Source organism: Passer domesticus, chromosome 12, assembly GCF_036417665.1.
Source record: "Passer domesticus isolate bPasDom1 chromosome 12, bPasDom1.hap1, whole genome shotgun sequence".
In the NCBI taxonomy this organism is placed as follows: Eukaryota; Metazoa; Chordata; class Aves; order Passeriformes; family Passeridae; genus Passer; species Passer domesticus.
Window position 1 is genome coordinate 1,403,188 of NC_087485.1, and position 15,246 is coordinate 1,418,433.

The window sequence follows — 15,246 nt, forward strand, 5'->3', positions numbered from 1 at the left end:
GCCCAGGGATGTGCAGAGATGCTGGTACCAGGGATACAAGGATTCTGGGTGCCCAGGGATGGTACCAGGGATGCTGGGTGCCCAGGGATGTGCAGAGATGCTGGTTCCAGGGATACAGGGATTCTGGGTGCCCAGGGGTGGTACCAGAGATGCTGGGTGCCCAGGGGTGGTACCAGAGATGCTGGGTGCCCAGGGATGCAGGGGTGCTGAGTTCCCGGGGATGGTACCAGGGATGCCGGGTGCTGTGCCCTTTGCAGGACTGCACTTTGGCCACCCCGGATGGCCACGAGCCCCTGCTGCCCCGTGCTCCGGGTGGGGATGGGGTGGGAGGTGCAGCTGGAGGGTGCCGGGGTCAGTGCTGCCATCGCAGAGCCCGGCTGGACACGCTGGGCCAGCAGAGGCGGCGGGAGACGGACACACAGATGGGACCCTAATCCTCCCCGCGGGTCCCATTATCATCCCTCTCTGGTGAAAAAACCCTCATCCTGCATGTGTCTAATCCTAATCACTCCCTCTCGCCCGGGACCACTTCAGACGGGCCAGACGGACAGACGAGGCCTCTCCTGCCCGGAATATCTGCACAGGCAGCCCCGGGGGGGACACGGGGGGGGGACAGGCCACCCCTTCGCTCCTAATCCCTCGGAGCCCTTCATTTAAAAGGGGATTTGCTGTTTATTCCCTCCGCGGGCTCCACGATCATCACAGGGGTCAACATCTGAGCTGGGAGAGCCTTGTTAAAACGTGAGAGTGGTGTGTTAATTGGGGGCGGTGGTGATGGGCTGGGAAAGGCCCTGGATGGTTTCCAAACCCCTCAGCATCCCTTGGGCTCAGCAGTGAAAGGCTCGGGGCTCTGTGCCTGGGGATGCTCCCAGAAATCCTCTGACCGCCCCAAAACACCCAGAGGCGGTGGGATCCATGCTGGGGGAGGGTGGCTGTGGCACCAAGCCCTCCCCCAGGCGTTTCCTCGGTGAGGGGCTGAGATTTGGGCAGAGCAGGCTCCTCTTGGGCGTTTCATTCCCCCTTCTCCTGCTCCCACATCCATATTTATGGCAGGGATGGGCACGGGTCAGGAAGGTCACCACTTGGGGGGGGTCTCCTTCTGCCCACCCAGCCCTGGGGGGTGCCTGGGGCTGCTGGGGGGGCGGGGATTAAATCCAGAAGGGAAAATATCCTGCAGCAGGTGCAGCTTGCGACAGGTCTGAACGGCTGCCAGCCGGCTCGGAAATCCCAAACACATCTGTGCTCATCAGTTGGACACCAGATGGGCCCTGGGTGAGTATTTTGGGCTGAGGTTATTCGGGGGGGTTGGGCAAGGCGGGAGGGGGGGCTGGCTGCTGCAGCCCGGGATGCTCACACCCCGCCTGCATTCCCTCATATTTATCCTGGTATTTTTAGTGTTTTATCAGCTGGAGGTCAGGCCCCTCTTGGGATCAGGGGCAGGTTGGGGCCACACTGCAGCTCCCAGCCAGGCAGCACAGCTTTCTGAGTCCTGGTTCTGCCCCCAGCTTCCCCCCCAAACCCCCCAGGGACACCCATCAGGTGGGAGCTGCAGAGCCCTGCCTGCCCCAAAGGTTGTATTAAATATTATCAGCTCTCACTATTCTCATCCACAGCTGCACATCTGACTCCCCAGTGGATTAGGACCATCCCAGCACCAAGAGCATCTCATCTCCATCCTGCTGCCCTCCTGTCCCTGGCACCAGGCTGGCACAGGGGTGGCTGGATGCTTCCAGGCTGGTGGCTCTGAACTCTCCTCAAGCCAAATTGTGCTGGGGCCAGCCCTGTGCAGCCCAGCTCCATCCATCCCAGCCCTGTTCACCCCAGTTCCATCCCTCCCAGCTCTGTTCACCCCAGTTCCATCCCTCCCAGCTCCATCCCTCCCAGCTCATCCCTCCCAGCCCGGGGGATGAGGGCTGCAGCTCTGGGCTGCTCCCCGTGGCAGCAGAGGCAGCTCTGCAGCCTCCCAGCTCCTGGCTATTTTTAGGAGCATGTCTGTGGCTAAATCTGGTGCCCGAGGCTTCCCGGCCCCGTGGCCCTGTGAGGCTCTTTTGGGTTCTGTGTCCTGGTGGGAGCTGGGAGCATCCCGGGCACGCTCAGGGCAGTGCTCCTGGCCAGGGTGGGCTGAGAGGGGCACGTGCAGGATGGGAAAACCACCCCAAAGCAGGGATGGCTGCAAGAGGAGAGCAGTTCTGCAGCTCCGAGTGAACGTGGGGAACAGGGCGGGTGACACCAGGGAAGCACCAGCACCCCTGGCACATTAACAGCTCCTGAGTGTCAGGAGAGAGGGACAAGCCCTGGCCCCAGGCACGGTGATCAACAGCCTGTGAGAATCCCTGGTGGCTTCACGGGGTCTGAGCTACAAGCAGGGTGATGCCACCACCCAGCCTTCCTCCCCGGGGCTATCAGGGCACCTCTTCCTCCCTGTCCCTCCCTGGGCCCCGTGGCCCAGCCGAGCTGGGAGCTCACGGTCACCTTGATAAGAGCAGAAAGCTGTTGAATGCAGAAATGTGGCTGTGGGAAGTGGAGGCAGCAGGGCCTTGCAGGCCCAGGGGAGGAGGAGGAGGAGGAGGATGTGCCTTCTTCCAGTCCTCTTCCCAGCCAGGGCTGAAGCAGAGTATTGGGAGGGGTTTTTTTCTTTCCCCCATGTTTTCTCCCCAGTCCCACTGCTGCTGTGCATGGACAGCCCCATCCCTGTCCCCTTCCTCATCTCGGTGTCTGTCCCCATCCCTGCCTCCCTCCCTATCCCTGTCCTCATCCCCATTCCCATCTCTGTCCCTGTCACTGCCCACATCCCGATATCTGTCCTCATTCTCCTCTCTGTCCCGTCCCATCCCATGGATCCCATCCCATGGATCCCCTCCCATCCCATCCCATGGATCCCATCCCATGGATCCCATCCCATCCCATGGATCCCATCCCATGGATCCCCTCCCATCCCATCCCATGGATCCCATCCCATTATCCCATCCCATCCCATCCCATCCCACCCCATCCCATCCCGTCCCGTCCCGTCCCGTCCCATCCCATCCCATCCCATCCCATCCCATCCCATCCCATCCCATCCCATCCCATTATCCCATCCCATCCCATCCCATCCCATCCCATCCCATCCCATTATCCCATCCCCTCCCACCCCATGGATCCCGCCCCTCCCGCAGCCCGGCCGTTCCGGGTCGCTGTGCCCCGGGCGCAGAGCCCAGCCCCCGTCAGGGCCCGGCTGCTCGTCCCCGCGGCCGCTGCTCTCCCCTCTCCCCCTCCCCTCTCTCTCCCTTTCTGAAAATTGATAATTAACCTTTTGTCCGTGGGGCTGTTGTGTTTATTTGGCGCAGGCGGCTGCAGGGCGCTGATATGGAAATCGCAGCCGGCAGCCAGCTCCCGTCCCCCCGCAATCTGCAGCCGCGCACAGCCGCTGGGCAGAGATAAGCAGGTGCTTATTCACAGCCCCGCAGCTGCCGCCGAGGGCAGCCCTACCTGATCACTCCAATCTCAGTGAAAAACTACTTGAGGTTGGGCTCCCGCGATGGAGAGAGGCGATAGGGACGCGCCAGACAGCTCCCCCGGCTCCCGCCCGCCTCCCTCTGCCCGCGTCCTCTCCGCTCCCTCCGTCTCCCTGCTCTGTCTTCCCTCTTATCTCCCTCTCCACATCCCTTTGATTTCTTTTTTTTTTCCCTTTTTTTTTTTTCCCCTAAAGAATTTGTCTTTGTGTTCCCTGTGAACTCTCGGCAGCTCCCATCTCCCCGGCTCAGCCATCGCTCTCCTTCCCATTCCCAGCTGCTGCATCCCCGTTTCCCGGGCTGGAGGAGGCAGATTGAAGCCCCATCCCAAGCCCAGGTGGGCCGTGCCCCGTCCCAGCCCCTTTGGGAGGCGACGCTCTCGGTTTGGCCCCAGCAGCTGCCGCTGATGTTCTGCTCACCGGTTGCTGCTGCCGCTTCCTTTTCCCCCTTGTTCCCCCACCCGTCGCTTTCAAATGGAGAGGGGAAGGCAGTGGGGCCCTGCAGGCAGTGGGGCACATCAGCACGGGGCATTTCCAGCACTGGGGGAGGGTGCCATGCCATCCTGTGCCCTCCTGTGCCATGCCATGGTGAGTTCCGCAGAGCACAGGGCTGGCACAGCCCCGCTACCTGTGAAGGTGGCAGCACCTCGGCCGCCCCCGGGGCTTCCTGCCCTCCTTCCCCAGCTCGCTGTGCCTGCGGGGGCGGTGGGAGCCCGTCCTGCTCCTCCTTGAGCCGGGGGAAGTTCCTGCCTGGCCGCAAGAGCCGCTCTGACTCAGACAGAAAGCGGCCGGGAGCGCCGGAGCGCGGGCGGGAGGGGTCACCTGTGACGGGGCAGACCCCGGCCCCCGGGGTTCCCCCTGCCAGGGCGGGCCCTCCACCCCGGCGGTTCCTCTCCGTGTCAGGAGGGCTCAGATGCTTCCCCTGACCGAGCCAGACCCCGGGACTTCCCCTCCCTCGGTGAGTCAGAACTCCGGATCCCAGGGGTTCCCCCTCCACCGAGCCAGGCCCCGCGACCCCGGGGGTCCCCTGCACGCTGGGGCAGAGCTCGGGGGTCTCCCCTGCTGGGGCATTCCCGGTGCCTGCAGCTGCCCGGGCAGGTGCTCTGTGTTTCCTGGCGGAGAAAACCTTCCCTGGCGGGTGACACGGGGACACGGGGCCGCAGCTGGGAGGGATTTTCCTGGCCGGCCCTGAAACCCTCTTGTTTTGACTTGCTGCTCTGGGACACTCCCCAGAAGCTGCCGCTCTCATGTGCCATGGTGAGCCTGGCCCTGGCCGAGGGGCAGCTTGGCAAAACCCTGAGTGGTGACACAGCGCCCACCTGGGCCACCAGAAAGAAAAGGGGAAGAAGCCAGAGCCTAAAACACAGCTGGAAACCCTGCCAAAACCTCTGCCAGCCCCCAGCCCACACTCAGGCTGCTGTGCCTGTGCTGGTAGGGCACGGGCACCTCCAGGGTGGGCAGAATGGAGCTGGGGTGTCCCAGCATTGCTGGGATGCAGGATGTGGGGCTGGGGTGGAACTGTGCTGGGGACAGCTGTGACATCTCCCCCCAAACACACAGTCCTGGAAGGGTCAGGTTGTGCTCTGTAGCTTGCGGCCCTGTCCCCAGCACATCAGCCCCGTGCTGGGGCTTCGCCTCATGTCCCTGCAGCACTCAGACTGTGCTCGATGTCCCCTGGGGCTCGGGGCTGCACCCAGAGGGCAGAGACCCTGTGGTGACACCCCGCTTTGCCCCCACAGCCCAGCCCAGCACCCCCACACCTTCCTCCCCACTTCCACCTGTCCCTTCCTGGCCCCCCCGAGCTCTGGGCGGGGGGCACAAGGCGGGGAGCCCCGGGTACCATCTGCAGGAGCCCAGGTGGCCGCCGAGACACGCCATCTGCTCAGCCACCTTCGGGGACCGTGCAGGCGCTGCTGTATTTTTAGGACACGTTTCCTCCCTCCCACCTGCAGCCCAGAGCCGCCTTTCGGGTTTCTAACAAGTTGTTTCTCTCTGGCTGACAGCTCTTGGGGAGCCCAAACGCCGGCGCTGAGGGGCCTGGCTGGGGTGCAGGGCTGGGCTGCACAGGGGGGGCACCCCAAGGGCTGAGAAGGTCGGGGTGATGCTGCAGCTGCAGATCAGGGCAGCAGCAGCCGTGGGAAAACCTCATCCCACGGATGACCCAGGCAGAGGGGCTGCAGCAAGGGGGGCAAACCCCATGTTTATGTCAGGCTGCAAATGGACAACTGTGCCGTGCCATGCCATGCTGTGCCCCTGTGCACGGGGCTGCCTGTGCCAAGGTGCACCGGGACAGCCGTGCCATGCTGTGCCATGCTGGTTGTGCTGTGCCCCTGTAAATGGTGCTGCCTGTGCCAAGGTGCACCAGGACAGCCGTGCCATGCTGTGCCATGCTGGTTGTGCCGTGCCCCTGTAAATGGTGCTGCCTGTGCCAAGGTGCACCAGGACAGCCGTGCCATGCTGTGCCATGCTGGTTGTGCTGTGCCCCTGTAAATGGTGCTGCCTGTGCCAAGGTGCACCAGGAGAGCCGTGCCGTGCTGTGCTGTGCCATGCCGGTCCTGCCATGCTGGTCCTGCTGTGTCAGTCCCACCGTGCCCATCCTGTGTGCCAGTCCTGCCGTGCCAGCCCTGCCGTGCCACGCTCATCCAGCCCCTTGCAGTGAGGAAGTGAGGCCGGCGCGAAGGGGAAGTTGTTGGAAAGTCAGACCGGAATGGCTGATAGGGAAGGCAGAGCTGGGCTTGGTCACAGATGGTTCCTGTTGGGGAAGGACACGGGCGCAGCTGCCCGGCCACCCCCACCCGCCGCATTATCACTGCCCGGCAGCTGTTCACCTTCCCCTCGCCATGGGACACGGCTCCGCTGCCACCGCGGCCCCGGCCGTCACATGAGCGGCCCTGGCGGCCGGGCAGGCGCCGAGCGGGCAGGACACCCGGCGTGCCCAGCCCCACGCGCGGGGCAGGGCTGGCAGCACCAGCCTCGGCGGGGCTCGCAGGCTCGGGGCGCTGCCACCGTCACCTCGGGACCCCCGGAGCAGACACAGACCCCTCGTGGGCCAGGGCACCACGCGGGACCAGCCGAGGTGAGAGGCGGCGGCGGGGGAAGGTGGCGGTGGCCGTGGCAGTGCCATGTGGCGTGGCACGGGTGACTCACCCCAGTGCCAATGCAGCCTGGGGCGGGCAGGTGCTCCCCGAGGGTGGCACGTGGCTGGCAGCAGTCGGTGCATCTTCTTGGGGAGCAGCCAGTGGGACTGGGGAGCCGGGACGTGGCCGAGCCCGTGGTAAAGGCACCGTGGGGCTCCACGGGCTCGCTGTCACGGGACCCTTCAGAGCCTGCTCTGTGATTAAACCTTTCCATAACGAGTACCCAGCCCCGAGGATTTTTATTTCCAGCATTTCAGCGCTGTGTTTGCTGAGTGTCTGGGCTCACTCTGGGATCAGCAGCTCACATCCCACCCCATGGGCTCTCCAGGTGCTGCTGCTGATGGTTTGCAGGGCGGAGGCTCCGTGGGGACGGAGCATCCCCCATCCCCGTGCTGCAGCATCCCCGGGCACCGAGGCCAGGGGGCTGTGGCACCTCTGGGGGGCTCGGGGGCTCTGCTGGGCCTGTGCCCAGCACGGGCAGGAAAGCGGAGCTGGCTGAGTCACCGGTGTGAACAATGCTGGCCCCGTGCCTCGCTTCCCCTCACTCCCCACCCCTGCCCCGGCACCGCAGCCCCCTGCCCACCCCGGCACCTGCCCGTGCCTCGGGGACACAGCTGGGACAGCACAAGGGCAGGGTTTGGGTGCAATCTGGGCGCTGCACCTGTTGTGCCGGCCCAGCAAGGCTGGGGGAGCCGTGCTGGGGTCCCTGTGCCCAGAGCTGGCACTGGCAGGCGGGGCAGGCTCCGATAAGGCGCCGGGCTGAGGCCGGGGCTCGGCGGGCACGGCGCTCCGGAAGGCTGCAGCCAGGGAGCCGTGCAGATTGCTGCGGGCTCCCCGGGCTGCCCGTTAGGCTTTTGGCAGGAGAAATGTTTATTTTGTTGGCCAAATATCTCTGCAAACTTCCTGATTTCCTTGCGGCCGGCGAGGCGGCGATAGGGCTGGCGAGGCCGTTGCCGGCCCCGCTCTCCAGCCTCGGCACCGAGAGCTGTTATCTCTGATGCACAGCGAGCAGGGAAGAGGTGGAGAAAGGGAAATGAAATACAACAGAGGTGGCACATTTTTTGCTCTTGATAACAAGCCCTGCTTTTAGCCTGGGAACTTGGAAACGATGCAGGTGGCCAGAGACAGCCGCAACGTCCTCTGCTGCCGCGGCGCATCTGCACCTCGTGACAAATCCCAGACTTCACCCAGCGTGATCCCTTGGCTCCCCGTGGCACGGCCTGGCACAGCACAGATCAGCACTGGCCTCCACACAGCCAGAGCCCCAGGCTGGAGGATTTTGGCCCTGGGAAGGTTCTGAAAGCAGCCCCAGGGCTGGGATGTCCATCCGAGCTGCATGCTGGGGTGAAGGCAGGTTCACACCGTCTCCTGCTAGCTCCCATTGATTTTTGCAGGGATGCGAGGTGCTGGAAGTGCAATGCCTGCTAATTAAACTCCCATCGTTACCGGGAACGATGCAGGCAGTGCAGCCTGTGGGCTGGGGAGGGCCAGGAAGGAGCTGCTCCCCAAGGTTAGGGTGGGAGAAGGGGACTGTGAATCTGTTGTGAACCCAAGGGCAGCTCAGGGGATTTTGTTCAGCATCTCCCAGTGAATTCCTGCTGGCCAAGGATGAGGCTGGCGGGATTTGCCACTGGGTGCTGCTCCCATGGAGGTGCCAGCAGCATCTGCATGCACCCCAAAACACCAGGTGCTCCTGGGGTTGGGACAGCACGTGGTCATCTTTGCTTGAGATTAAAACACTTCCCAGGCTCTCCATGGCAGAGAAAAGCTGGAAACTTGGCCCCTGCAGCCCCAAAACCTGGAAGCACCCAGAGGAGAGGTGCTGTATCCTAAAGTCTCCCATTTTTTAAGGCAGGATGATGATTTTCCGGAGCCAGCAGCGCAGGGTGAGGGGGATGATAAGCAGTAGGGGGTGGTTTCCCTTTGCATGCCACGAAGCAGGAACGAATCTGTTTAGCAAGAAAACAGGATTTTAATTTTTTTTTTCTTTTAATGGAAGATGCACTTTTTTCCTTTTCTATGTGGAAGTTGTGGGAAAGCCACAAAGCCACTGGATCTGCTTCAGCAGCCAGTGGGGCTGCTCCTTCCAGGCTGGGTGAGCCCAAGCCTGGGGACCCCAGGAGTGGCCAGGAGGGAAGCCAGGCACAAACGAAGCCCCTTTCCCGGGAAAGGCTGGCGCTCGGCGCTTCCTGCCGAGCAGATGTCCCCGGGCGGATGCAGCTGCAGAGGGCGATAGCCGCGGGCAGGAGAGCGTCTTCCCCGGCCGCTGGCTCCTCACCAGCCCCTTATCTCCCTGCTGCATTCCCCGATGGATTAACGTGCAGGAAAATCCAGCGCCAGGGCTCCTGCTGCAAGCCGAATGCCAAGGGAAGAGCACCAGGGGCTGCAGCCTGGCTCCGGGTGCTCGGTGCTGGCACAGGGATGGGTTTGGGCACTGGGATTTGGGCACTGGGATTTGGGCACTGGGATTTGGGCACTGAGATTTGGGCACTGGGATTTGGGCACTGAGATTTGGGCACTGGGATTTGGGCACTGGGATTTGGGCACTGAGATTTGGGCACTGGGATTTGGGCACTGGGATTTGGGCACTGAGATTTGGGCACTGGGATTTGGGCACGGGGATTTGGGCATTGGGATTTGGGCACTGGGATTTGGGCACTGAGATTTGAGCCACCACATCCACGCTCTCAGCCAGGGCGATGGGACCATCCATGGTCACACTGACCCTTCCCAGCAGCTGCCTGTCCCTGCAGGGATGCTCCAAGCAAATGGGGATTGCAGACCCCACAGCCATGCAGGGCTTGGCACCACTGCAGCTTGTGGGCATGGCCACACGCTGTCACCCAGCTCTGCTTGGAGGGCACCGCTGGCAGTGCCACATTGGGGGGACTCAGAGGGGTACCCAGCGGTGCTCTGCTCCCCGAGAGGGAACAGATTGAGATTGAGAGACCCAGACGGACAGACAGCCGCTGCGGGTGACACAGGAAGCCTGTGGCACGGCAGGGCTGAGCAGGGCACGGCTCGGTGCCCTCGGGGCCTGCAGACAGCGGCAGCCCCGCGGGGGCGGGCGGGGACAGCACCCGGCACGGCACGGCACGGCACGGCACGGCACTGCACGGGGAGGGACAGGGCTGGGCCACCAAGGTGTGACAAACCAGCACCGTGGGCTGTTTTAAAAGGCCTGAGGCTTGTGAGGAGGGGATGCAGCCGGGATGGCAATCAGCACTGGGTCACCACCGATGGCAGGGCACCCACGAGGTGTGAAAAGTGTCCCCGTCACCGCAGTGGCTGCACAGGCAAGAGGGGGCATCTCAGGGTGCCCTGGTGGCACCGTGGGCCCAGCACGTGCACGGCCCCGATAGCGGGCAGGGGTCCTGTGCAGGGGCAGATAGGGATGGCACATGGTGGTGACCATTTCCTGGGAGGTTTTGGTACCAGTCGCCTTCATCTGCCCTCAGCCAGCACTTTATCTCCTGGCACACACCACGCCAAGGCCTCAGTGCTCCCCTTCCCCCCCGGCTGTGCCTTGGGGTGCCCCTTGCCCTGGGGCAGGTCCTTGGCACCCTCCAGGCCTCTCCATGTGCACACCCAGCAGGGTGGAGGACGTGACCCAGCACAGCTGAGGGGTGATGGGGACACCCTCCCGTGGGGCTGGGACACCTGAGGGTGGGCAGGCATGGATGGGGCACTGGGCAGGGGCAGATGCCACCTCCCCACAGCGCAGGGAGCACGGATCACCCCAACGCGTGTGGCTCATCCCCCGGGCTCCCCGCGCCATCAATCACGGCAGCGTGACCAGCACCGAGCCACGACGGGAGTTTCCAGTTCTCCCACGGGTGGGAACGCTCTGGGGCCCCATCCTGCCCCGGCTGCAGATTTGCCGGGGGCAGGATTGCCAGCCCGGGGCTGGGGTGGGTCCCGCCGGCTGCCGGGCTCCGGCGGGCGCTTATCTCCGCTCCAGCCGCTCCTTTCCCACCGCGCCACCGGCCCTGCCCCGCGGGGCCGCTCCCATCGCCTGTCCCCGGGAGCCCCGACAGCACGGGGAGATGAGGGATGCGGGAATGTTTCCCCCAGGAATGCCAGACCCGCTTTATCCCACCCATGGGACCCAGGCGTGTGCTGGATGGGTGCCCACGGAGCTCACAGCAGCTCCGGGCAGGGAGAGGGTTTGGGGCAGGAAAGGGTTAACCGGGGGGAAGTTTGCTCACTCTCAGCAATGATTTAAACCAGACAGAAAGGTTCTGTCATCCATCACGCTAACAGCCAGATCATTGTGTTTTAAAGTGTCTGTAATTGCAGCAATACAGAGACCGGGAGGAAGATAAAGGCTGGGAAGATGCAAATGCCGAGGGAAGCACCAGCCCCTGGCACCCAGCGGGGACAGCCCTGGGGACAGCCCTGGGGACAGCCGCGAGGGCCCAGGGCCCTCCTGGACTGCGATGGCTCGGGGTGGGCCATGGGGTGTCCTTGGTGTGGTGGGAGCATCCACAAAACAGCGACAAGGATGGGTAGGGAAGGGTCGGAGGAGGTGCTGGACTCCAAATCTTGTCTAAAAATTACCTTTATCGTCCTCATTATGCCTGGATTAGCACAAAGCAGCTCTCCTTTCCCGTTTCCTTCAGGATCCAGGGCATCCCAGGGACAGGGCACAAAGGAGGGTGAGCCCCAAGCCTGCCAGGAGGTGGCACGGCCATGGCCACGGGTGGCCCGGCTTTGTCCCAGCCCGGGCCACGAGCAGAGCCGCCGGCGGGGAATTTAACATTCAGCCGAACCCGCCGAATAACGCCAGCTAACACAAATGTTTATTTTCACAGTGGTGAATTATGACTTCAATAGACCAAAATTACAGGCTGCGTGCGTGGAATAAAACGCAGCAGCCCCTGCCACCCAAACGCCACTCGGGGGGGGGTGTGGTGGCTCTGTCCCCCTGCTGTCCTGCGGGGTGACAGTGCCACCTGCCCGTCCCCACAGGGCTGGGGTGGCTCCTGGGGCACCAGGTGCCAGGGCAGGGGGTGTTTGATGGCATCCTCCAGCTGCACCCCAAGTTAAGGAGAGCTGGTGGCAGTTCCCAGCAGGTCCCTGCGATGTGCTGGTGGCAGGGGGCTGGCAGGTCAGGGGACACGTTAGGTCACGGGTGGGCTCATGGCATGGCACCAGCTGGGCACTCACAGGAGGGGTTTGTGCTGTGTTCCAGGGATTCCCTGCGTGCCCCTGTGCCAGGGAGGCCTTGGCATGGGGACAGCACAGCCTGGAGAACCACAGACCCCGGGGGAGCCCCCTTGGAGCAAGGGATGACAAACTGGAGCTGAGGCTGCAAGGGCTGGGTCGGGGCTCTGCAGCACCTCCTGCTGTGACCCCACCAGTGGTCATTTGGGGACCCCGTGGTGGCCCCAGAGTGGCCAAGTGGTGGCCATTTAGTGGCCATAGAATGGTCATTCAGTGGCCTTGTGATGATCTTGTACTACCTACAGAAAGGTCACTCAGTGGCCACGTGGTTGGCATTTACTGGCCATGAAGTGGCCACACAGAGGCCATGCCATGACCCTTTACTGGCCATCCAATGACCATTTACTGGCCATCCAATGACCATTTATTGGCCATGCAATGGCCATTTATTTGCCATGCCATGACCATTTACTGGCCATGCAATGACCATTTAGTGGCCATCCAGTGACCATTTACTGGCCATGCAGTGGTCACACAGAGGCCATGCAAAGACCATTTCCTGGCCATGCAAAGACCATTTCCTGGCCATGCAGCGCTTGTGCAGTGCCCTCCCGGTGCCCACACAGTGTCTGTGCCTCGGGGCCACTCTCTGGCTGTGCAGTGGCCACGCAGCTGTTGTGTGCCACCCGAGCCGGCTGTGCAGCAGCGCCGGGTGACTCCTCCCGGCAGAGCTGCCTCTCTCCCAGTCCCTGCGAGGCGGTGAGGATGAGTAATGCACCGGCACAGGGCAGCCGCAGCGGGAAGCAGCTGCCAGGCTCGGTAATTACACACCGAGGCAGGGCTGGGCTCGCAGGGAAATTCGCAGGGAAATTCACAGCGATTGTGCTGCCGGTGCACGCTGTAGTAGAACTTGGGGAGGGAAAATTTGAATGCTGTCCCCCAGCTGGCACGGGGCACGCGGGCAGGGTGTGCCAGGCAGCCAGATGTGCCCCGCACCGCTGTCGGGGAGGGTCCCACCGGCATTCCCAGCTCGCAGCTGCCCCTGGAGCCCCACCGAGGCCCAGCAGGGTGGCATGGGCATGTGGGACTCTGAGGGCTGTGCCCGTGGTCTTGTGGCTGCTCCAGTGCAACCCCAGCCCTTGGGCCCCTGGAGAGGAAAGCTGAGCAAGCACAGCTCCATCCCCCGCAGCCCCCCAGCCCCCTGCAGACACCCCCACCCTGCTCCACCCCCTCGGCTCTGCCCATGGCCCCTGACAAGTCCTGGCCTGTTCCCTTGCAGTCCCTCTGCCTCCCCCAAAACAACTCCCAGCTCCTTGCAGCTCCCCAAAAGGTGTTACTGCCCCACTCCAGCTTTGCCACCCCCGATCTTTAGCATCCCCAACTCTGACGGTTTCCAACCCCAAATCCCTGCAGCCTCCAAGCCCCGTACATGGCCATGCACGGCCTTCCAGTCCCCACAGTGTCACCCATGGGGTCCCCTGCAGGCCTGGGCAGCCCCATGTGCCTCCCACACCGCCGGTGTCACACAGCCCTGTGTCCCACACTGTCCCCCGGTGCCGAGCAGCCCCTCGGTTCCGTGCAGAATCCCTGGTGCCGCCCAGCCCCATATCCCCTTCCATCCCATCCCGTTCCCATGCCGATGCTGCCCATTCCTTGTCCCTGTCCCCAACTATCCCATCCCGTTCCCATCACGATGCCACCCATTCCCATTCCCCTTCCCGTCCCTGTTCCCATTCCCATTCCCATTCCCACTCCCATTCCCATTTCCATTCCCGTTCCTGCTCCCATTCCCACTCCCACTCCCATTCCCATCCATCCCATCCTGTCCCTATTCCCACTCCTGTTCCCATTCCCAACCCCATCCCTGTTCCCGTTCCCATCCCCATCCCCATCCCCTTCCCCATCCCCGGTCCATCCCATTCCGTTCCCATTCCTGGTCCATCCCGTCCCCGTTCCCTCTCTCCCATCCCGTTCCCATTCCCGGTCCATCCCACCCCGTTCCCCCCTCTCTCCCACCCCGTTCCCATCCCATCCCCCTTCCCATTCCCGGTCCATCCCATCCCGTTCCCATTCCCGGTCCATCCCGCCCCGTTCCCTCTCTCTCATCCCGTTCCCATTCCCGGTCCATCCCGCCCCGTTCCCCCCTCTCTCCCATCCCGTTCCCATTCCCGGTCCATCCCGCCCCGTTCCCATTCCCGGTCCATCCCACCCCGTTCCCATCCCCATCCCATCCCGTTCCCATTCCCGGTCCATCCCATCCCGTTCCCATTCCCGGTCCATCCCGCCCCGTTCCCTCTCTCCCATCCCGTTCCCATCCCCATACCATCCCGTTCCCATTCCCGGTCCATCCCGCCCCGTTCCCTCTCTCCCAGCCCGTTCCCATCCCCATCCCATCCCGTTCCCATTCCCGGTCCATCCCGCCCCGTTCCCTCTCTCCCACCCCGGTCCCGCTCCGGCGGCGGCGGCGGCGGGGCGCCCCCTGGCGGGCGCGGCGGCCCGGCTCTAAGGCGCCGTTGCGGGCGGGCCCCGCTCACTCCGGGCCGGGCGGGCGGCGCGGCGGCAGCGGCGGCGCGGCGGGGCCCGGCCGGGCACGGAGCGCGGCCGCGGGCGCCCCACGGCCGCGGCGCGGCGCCGGGAGGATGCGCCGCCGGGCAGCGCGCAGGGGGTGAAGCGGCCCCGCGGATTTACCGCGGCTTCTCCGCCCTCCCCCGCTTCTCCGGTGCCCCCCCTCCGGGGGGAGGGGAAGCGCCCCGAGCCCCGGAGCTGGCGGCGAGCGGCGGCCCCGGGCGCGGCGAGCGGCGGCGGGCAGGTGCCGGGGGCAGCCGCCGCCGCGGGGCCGCGCTCCGCCGGCGCCGGCCTTAAGCGGACCGGGGCCGCCGCCGCCGGGGGCCGCTGCCGGCTCTGCCCGCTCCTGCCGGCCCCGCCGGCCCCTGCCTTGGGACTTACCTCACGCCTCCGCCACACCTCAGGACGGTAAGTGCCGTCCGCCAACCGGGACGGGGACGGGGAGGCTGCCGGTGCCCGCGGAGGCTCCCGTGAAAAGCGGGACTTGGAATTCTCCCGGTGTTCGGGGGATGCTGGCGGTGCACGGGGAAAACGGAGGCTCCCGGTGTCCGGGGAGGCTGGACGGGCAGAGGGGCTGTGGGTGCTACCGGTGTTCGGAGGATGCTCCCGGTGCGTCGGGGAATCAGAGCTCCCGGTGCCCGGGGAGGCTCCCGTGGAAAAGGAATGCTCCTGATGCTCGGGGGGTGCTCCCGGCACGGAGGAGCGGGGGAGGCTCCTGGTGTGCGGGAGCCCGAGGTGCTCTCGGTCGGTACCCGGGGGAGGCTCCCGGTGCCGGGGCAGCTGCCGGTGCGCAGGGCGGTGAGAGGCTCCTGGTGCCCGGGGAACGCTCCCGGTGTCCGGGGGACGCTCCCGGTGCCGGGGCAGCTGCCGGTGCGCAGGGGACGG

At 64.5% G+C, this 15,246-nt stretch overlaps 1 protein-coding gene across 7 annotated transcripts in view; it reads left to right on the forward strand.

The window, feature by feature from the left end:
- The first annotated feature begins 6,430 nt into the window (after nucleotides 1-6,430).
- The window catches only part of CBFA2T3 (CBFA2/RUNX1 partner transcriptional co-repressor 3), a 29,808-nt gene continuing 20,992 nt past the window's right edge, over nucleotides 6,431-15,246 (forward strand). For 5 of the 7 annotated variants that reach the window (XR_010346680.1, XR_010346681.1, XM_064386844.1 and 2 more), the window contains exon 1: nucleotides 14,347-14,769. The gene's annotated coding sequence lies outside the window, so the exon portion shown is untranslated. Of the gene's footprint in view, nucleotides 6,570-14,344; nucleotides 14,770-15,246 lie in introns of those variants that run through there. The other 2 variants (XM_064386847.1, XM_064386848.1) reach the window with 2 other exon arrangements.